The following is a 6,278-nucleotide window of genomic DNA, read 5'->3' as shown; positions in this document are numbered from 1 at the left end:
GTCCCCTCATACAATTGATCCTGACACAGGAAACACTTTCACCTGACTATAATTGGACTGTGGGATCAAAGCTGTTCTTACAGCCTTTCCTTCATCATTTTTTTTTTGCCTGCAGGATCAAAACCGACAAAACTTCCTTACCCGTTTTCAATCTTTCCCTCAGTTATCACATGACAAATGTCTTTTGTCATGAAGCTCTATTCTCCTTTAACTTCTATCCTCACTATGGTTCCCAGGTTTGCAAAGACCAGCACCATCAGATGCCACTACCGGGCTTATGGGAAGGACTCATCCTAGGACAAACTGTTTTCCTCCAAACACCACCTCAAGGACGCTGGTATGGAGCTAGTTTCCACAGTTAGGCCAAACTGGGGATCCGGATATGTTTAGTAACGTAATTGTTTTGTGCCTTATCATTCTGTGTCAGTTAATTCGCTCTGGATACATCCTCTGAATTTTAGTGTATATTACTTAATTGAGTCCTCAAAATGTACAAAGATTAACAATCCAAAGGGAGGGAGGAGTCAAGATGGTCGAGAAACAGCAGGCTGAGATGACATCAGGTAGCAGGAGACGAGCTAAATAGCTTATCAATACATTCCAAACACCTACAAATCCAACAGGAGATCCAAGAGAAAAAGACCATCAATTTGAGAAACAGAAAATCGACTACTTTCTGAAAGGTAGGACCCACAGAGAAGTGAATCCAAAGCGACGGGAAGAGAGACCCTGGGGGGAGGGTCCGGCTTCTGACAAGCAACAGAGCACAAAACCAGGACTTTTAAAAGCGATGCGCACTGAGGGACGTTGCTCCAGAGGCTAAACCGGGCTGAAGCCCGTGCAGGGACAGCATGCCCCCAGGTCCTGCAGGGTCACAGAAGGCCCGGGGGTGTCTGAGTGTCATAGAACACGCAGGTATTAGAGCAGGGAAGCCGGGAACAGAAAGAGAGCCAAGGAGTGACCTCTCAACTCAGCGTTACCTTGAACCGTATTCCATGGCACAGGATCTGGGGAAATCCCCCCAAAAGAGCTCAGCGATCTAAGGGTTTCGGAGACTCCAGGTGGAGCTGTGTGCCAGAGACAGAGACACTTGGTCACAGCCTGGGTGAGGTCTGAGCACAGCCGGAGGCCAGGGAGAGGGAAATGATGAGTGCTTTTCTCTGAGGGCGCACTGAGGAATGGGTCCCTGAGCTCTCAGCTCCTCCAGGCCAGAGATTGGGAAGCCGCCACTTTCATTACTGATCTCTGGAACTCTACGGAAAAGTGTTCAGGAAACAAAATCTCCTGAAAGCGACCCCAGCGGATTACTTAGCCTGGCCTCTGGAAAGGGTGGTGCAATTCCGCCTGGGGCAAAGAGACCTGCGGATCACTACAACAGGCCCCTCCCTGAGAAGACCAACAAGAAATCCAGTCAAGACCAAGTTCACTTACCAAGGAGAACAGCGGAATACCAGAGGAGGCGTAAGCAAACCATGAATTCATGGCTTACTCCTCATGATACTTTAGTCTTGCAAAGTTAATTTTTTTAAAACTACTTTTTTTATCTTCAGCTAATTGTTTTTAACTTTTACCGTTTCTTCTTTTAACGCTTTTTAAACTAGTTTATCTTAACAATACTTTTCATTAAAAAATTTTTTTCGAACCTTCATTATTATTGTTGTATGTTATCCTTCATTGTATCTAACTTCAGTTTCTGTATACACGTAGGGTTTTTTCTTCTAAAAAAATTCGGGTACAACTTCTTCTAATAGATGAAACTACACCCTAAATCTACCACCGGGCTTGTTCTACTCTCCAGCCTGAGCAATTCTTCTCCACTTTCTTTTTCTTTATTCTCCCAACCAACTTACATATCAACTCTTTCTTTAGAAATTAAAAAAAAAAATCTTTTCATCTTAATAGTAATATTCTGTCCTTTCATTGTGTTTACTCTTATATATGTTTTCCATTCTTTAAAATTTTGGGAGGTAATTTCTTGTAAGAGACAAAAATACACCCAAAATTAAGTGAATGACGCTGTTCTAGTCACCAGTCTAATATGTATATATATTTTTCTTTTTTATATTATTTCATTATTTGTATTCTTTTAAAATTTTTTTCCCTGAACTTCCTTTTACCCCCTTTCTCTCCCACCACGATTTGGGGTCTCTTCTGATTTGGCTCAAGCACACTTTCCTGGGGTCTTTGCCACCCTTTTAGTATTTTATTTGCTCCTTCAAATATTCTTATCTGGACAAAGTGACAAGGTGGAAAAACTCACCAAAAAAGAAAGAACAAGAGGCAGTACCGAAGGCTAGGGATCTAATCAATATGGACATTGGTAATATGTCAGATCTAGAGTTCAAAATGACGATTCCCAAGGTTCTAGCCACACGCTACAAAGGCATGGAAGATATTAAAGAAACCCTATCTGGAGATATAAAAGCCCTTTCTGGATAAATAAAAGAACCACAGTTTAACCATGTTGAAATAAAAAAAGCTATTAAAGAGGTGCAATCAAAGATGGAGGCTCTTACTGCTAGGATAAATGAGGCAGAAAAAAGAATTAGTGATATAGAAGACCAAATAACAGAGAATAAAGAAGCTGAGCAAAAGAGAGACAAACAACTACAGGACTACTTGGGGAGTATTCCAGAGATAAGTGATACCATAAGACAAAACAACATTAGAATAACTGGGATTCCAGAAGGAGAAGAAGAGAGAGCAGAGCAGAAGGTCTATTGGAGAGAATTATTGGAGAGAATTTCCCTAATATGGCAAAGGGAGCAAGCATCAAAATCCAGGAGGTGTAGAGAACCCCCCTCGAAATCAATAAGAATAGGTCCACAACCCGTCATCTAATAGTAAAATTTACAAGTCTTAGCAACAAAGAGAAAATCCTGACAGCACCCCGGGACAAGAAGTCTGTAACATACAATGGTAAAAATATTAGATTGGCAGCAAACTTATCCAAAGTGACCTGGCAGACCAGCAAGGACTGGCAAGATATATTCAGAGCAATAAACGAGAACAATATGCAGCCAAGAATACTATATCCAGCTAGGCTATCATTGAAAATAGAAGGAGAGGTAAAAACATTCCAGGACAAACAAAAACTGAAAGAATTTGCAAACACCAAACCAGCTCTACAAAAAATATTGAAAGTAGTCCTCTAAGCAAAGAGAGAGCCTAAACGTTGTAGATCAGAAAGGAACAGAGACAACATACAGTAACAGTCATCTTACAGGCAATACAAGGGCACTAAATTTATATCTCTCAATAGTTCCCCTGAATGTAAATGGGTTAAATGCCCCAATCAAAAGACACAGGATATCAGAATGGATAAAAAAACAATAGCCAACCATATGCTGCCTACAAGAAACTCATTTTAGACCCTAAGACACATCCAGATTTAAAGTGAGGGTGTGGAAAACAATTTACCATGCTAATGAAAATCAGAAGAAAACTGGAGTGGCAATCCTTCTATCAGATCAATTAGATTTTATGCCAAAGACTATAGTAAAAGAGATGAGGAAGGACACTATATTATACTCAAAGGGTCTCTCCAACAAGAAGATCTAACAATTTTCAATATCTACGCCCCTGACATGGGAGCAGCCAACTATATAAACCAATTAATAACAAAATCAAAGAAACACATCAACAATAATACAAGAAGAGTAGGGGACTTTAACACTCTCCTCACTGAAATGGACAGATCATGCAAGCGAAAGATGAACAAGGAAATAAAGGCCTTAAATGACACACTGGACCATCACAGATGTATTCAGAACATTCCATCCCAAAGCAACAATATGTATTCTTCTCTAATGCACATGGAACATTCTCCAAAATAGATCACATTCTGGGTCATAAATCAGGTCTCAACCAGTATCAAAAGATTGGGATCATCCCCTGCATATTTTCAGACCACAAAGCTCTGAAGCTGGAACTCAATCACAAGAGGAAAGTTGGAAGGAACTCAAATGACAGAGAAAGGAAGCTAAAGACCATCCTATTAAAGAATGGATGGGTCAACCAGAAAAATAAAGAAGAATTGAAAAAAATATTCATGGAAACAAATGACAATGAAAACACAATGGTTCAAAATCTGTGGGATACAGCAAAGGCAGTGCTGAGAGGAAAATATATAGCGATACAAGCCTTTCTCAAGAAGTAAGAAAGGTCTCAAATACACAACCTAACCCTACACCTAAAGGAGCTGGAGAAAGAACACCAAAGAAAACCTAAACTCAGCAGGAGAAGAGAAATCATAAAGATCAGAGCAGAAATCAATGAAAGAGAAACAAACAGGGGCGCCTGGGTGGCTCAGTGGGTTGGGCTTCTGCCTTCCACTCAGGTCATGATCCCAGGGTCCCGGGATCGAGCCCCACATTGGGCTCTCTGCTCAGCGGGAAGCCTGCTTCCTCCTCCCTCTCTCTGCCTGCCTCTCTGCCTACTGCCTACTTGTGATCTCTCTCTCTGTCAAGAAGCCTGCTTCCTCCTCCCTCTCTCTGCCTGCCTCTCTGCCTACTGCCTACTTGTGATCTCTCTCTCTGTCAAATAAATACTTAAAATCTTTCAAAACAAACAAACCAACAAATAAACCAAAGAATAGAACAAATCAATGAAACTAGAAGCTGGTTCTCTGAAAGAATTAATAAGATTGATAAACCCCTGGCCACACCTATCAAAGGAAAAGAAAAAGGACCCAAATTAATAAAATCACAAATGAAAGAGGAGAAATCAAACCAACACCAAAGAAATACAAACAATTATAAGAACATATTATGAGCAACTCTTCGCCAACAAATTTGACAATCTGGAAGAAGTGGGTGTACTAGTAGAGACAATATTATCTACCACAAGTGAGCCAGGAAGAAATAGAAAACCTTAACAGGCCCATAACCAGTAGGGAGACTGAAATAGTCATCAAAAATATCCAAACAAATAAAAGCCCAGGGCCAGATTGCTTCCCAGGGGAATTCTTTCAAACATTTAAAGACGAATTAATTCCTATTGTCCCGAAACTGTTCCAAAAAACTGAAATGGTAGGAAAACTTCCAAACTCGTTTTATGAGGCCTGCATCACCTTGATCCCCAAACCAGACAAGGATCCCATCCAAAAAGAGAATTACAGATCAAGATCCTTGATGAACACAGACGCAAGTATTCTCACCAAAATACTAGCCAATAGGATCCAAGAGTACATTAAAACGATTATTCTCCACCACCAAGTGGGATTTATTCCAGGGCTGCAAGGTTGGTTCAACATCCGCAAATCAATTAATGTGATACAATACATTAAGAAAAGAACAAGAACCACATGATACTCTCAATAGATGCTGAAAAAGCATTGGACAAAGTATAGCATTCCTTCCTGATCAGAACACTTCAAAGTGTAGGGATAGAGAGCACATATCTCAATATTATCAAAGCCATCCATGGAAAACCCACTGCAAATATCATTCTCAATGGAGAAAAACTGAGAGCTTTTCCGCTAAGGTCAGGAACACGGCAGGGATGTCCATTATCACCACTGCTATTCAACATAGTACTAGAAGTCCACGCCTCAGCAATCAGACAACAAAAAGATATCAAAAACATCCAAATCGGCAAAAAAAAAAAAAAAAAAAGTCAAACCCTCACTCTTTGCAGATGATATGATACTATATGTGGAAACCCCAAAAGACTTCACTCCAAATCTTCTAGAACTTGTACAGGAATTCAGTAAAGTGTCAGGATATAAAACCGATGCACAGAAATCAGTTGCATTGCTTTAAAGAACAACAAGACAAAAGGACGAAAATTAAGAGTCAACCCCATTTACAACTGCAACAAAAACCACAAGATAATTAGGAATACAACTAAGCAAAGAGGCAAAGAATCTATACTAAGAAAACTCTAAAGTACTCATGAAAGAAATTGAGGAAGACACAAAGAAATGGAAAAAGGTTCCATGCACCTGGATTGGAAAAACAAATATTATGAAAATGTCTTTGCTACCTAAAGAAATTCACACATTTAATGCAATCCCTATCAAAATCCCATCCATTTTTTTTCAAAGAAATGGAACAAATAATCCTAAAATTTATATGGAACCAGAAAAAACCTCGAATAGCCAAAGCAATATTGAAAAAGAAAGCCAAAGTTGGTGGCATCACAATTCTGGAATTCAAGCTCTGCTACAAAGCTGTTATCATCAAGACAGAATGGTACTGGAACAAAAACTGACACATAGATCAATGGACTAGAAGAGAGAACCCAAAAATACACCCTCAACTCTATGGTCAACTAAT

The sequence above is a fragment of the Mustela nivalis genome, assembly GCF_964662115.1.
Source record: "Mustela nivalis genome assembly, contig: HAP1_SCAFFOLD_259, whole genome shotgun sequence".
Classification (NCBI taxonomy): domain Eukaryota; kingdom Metazoa; phylum Chordata; class Mammalia; order Carnivora; family Mustelidae; genus Mustela; species Mustela nivalis.
Note: the sequence above shows the minus strand (reverse complement) of the source record.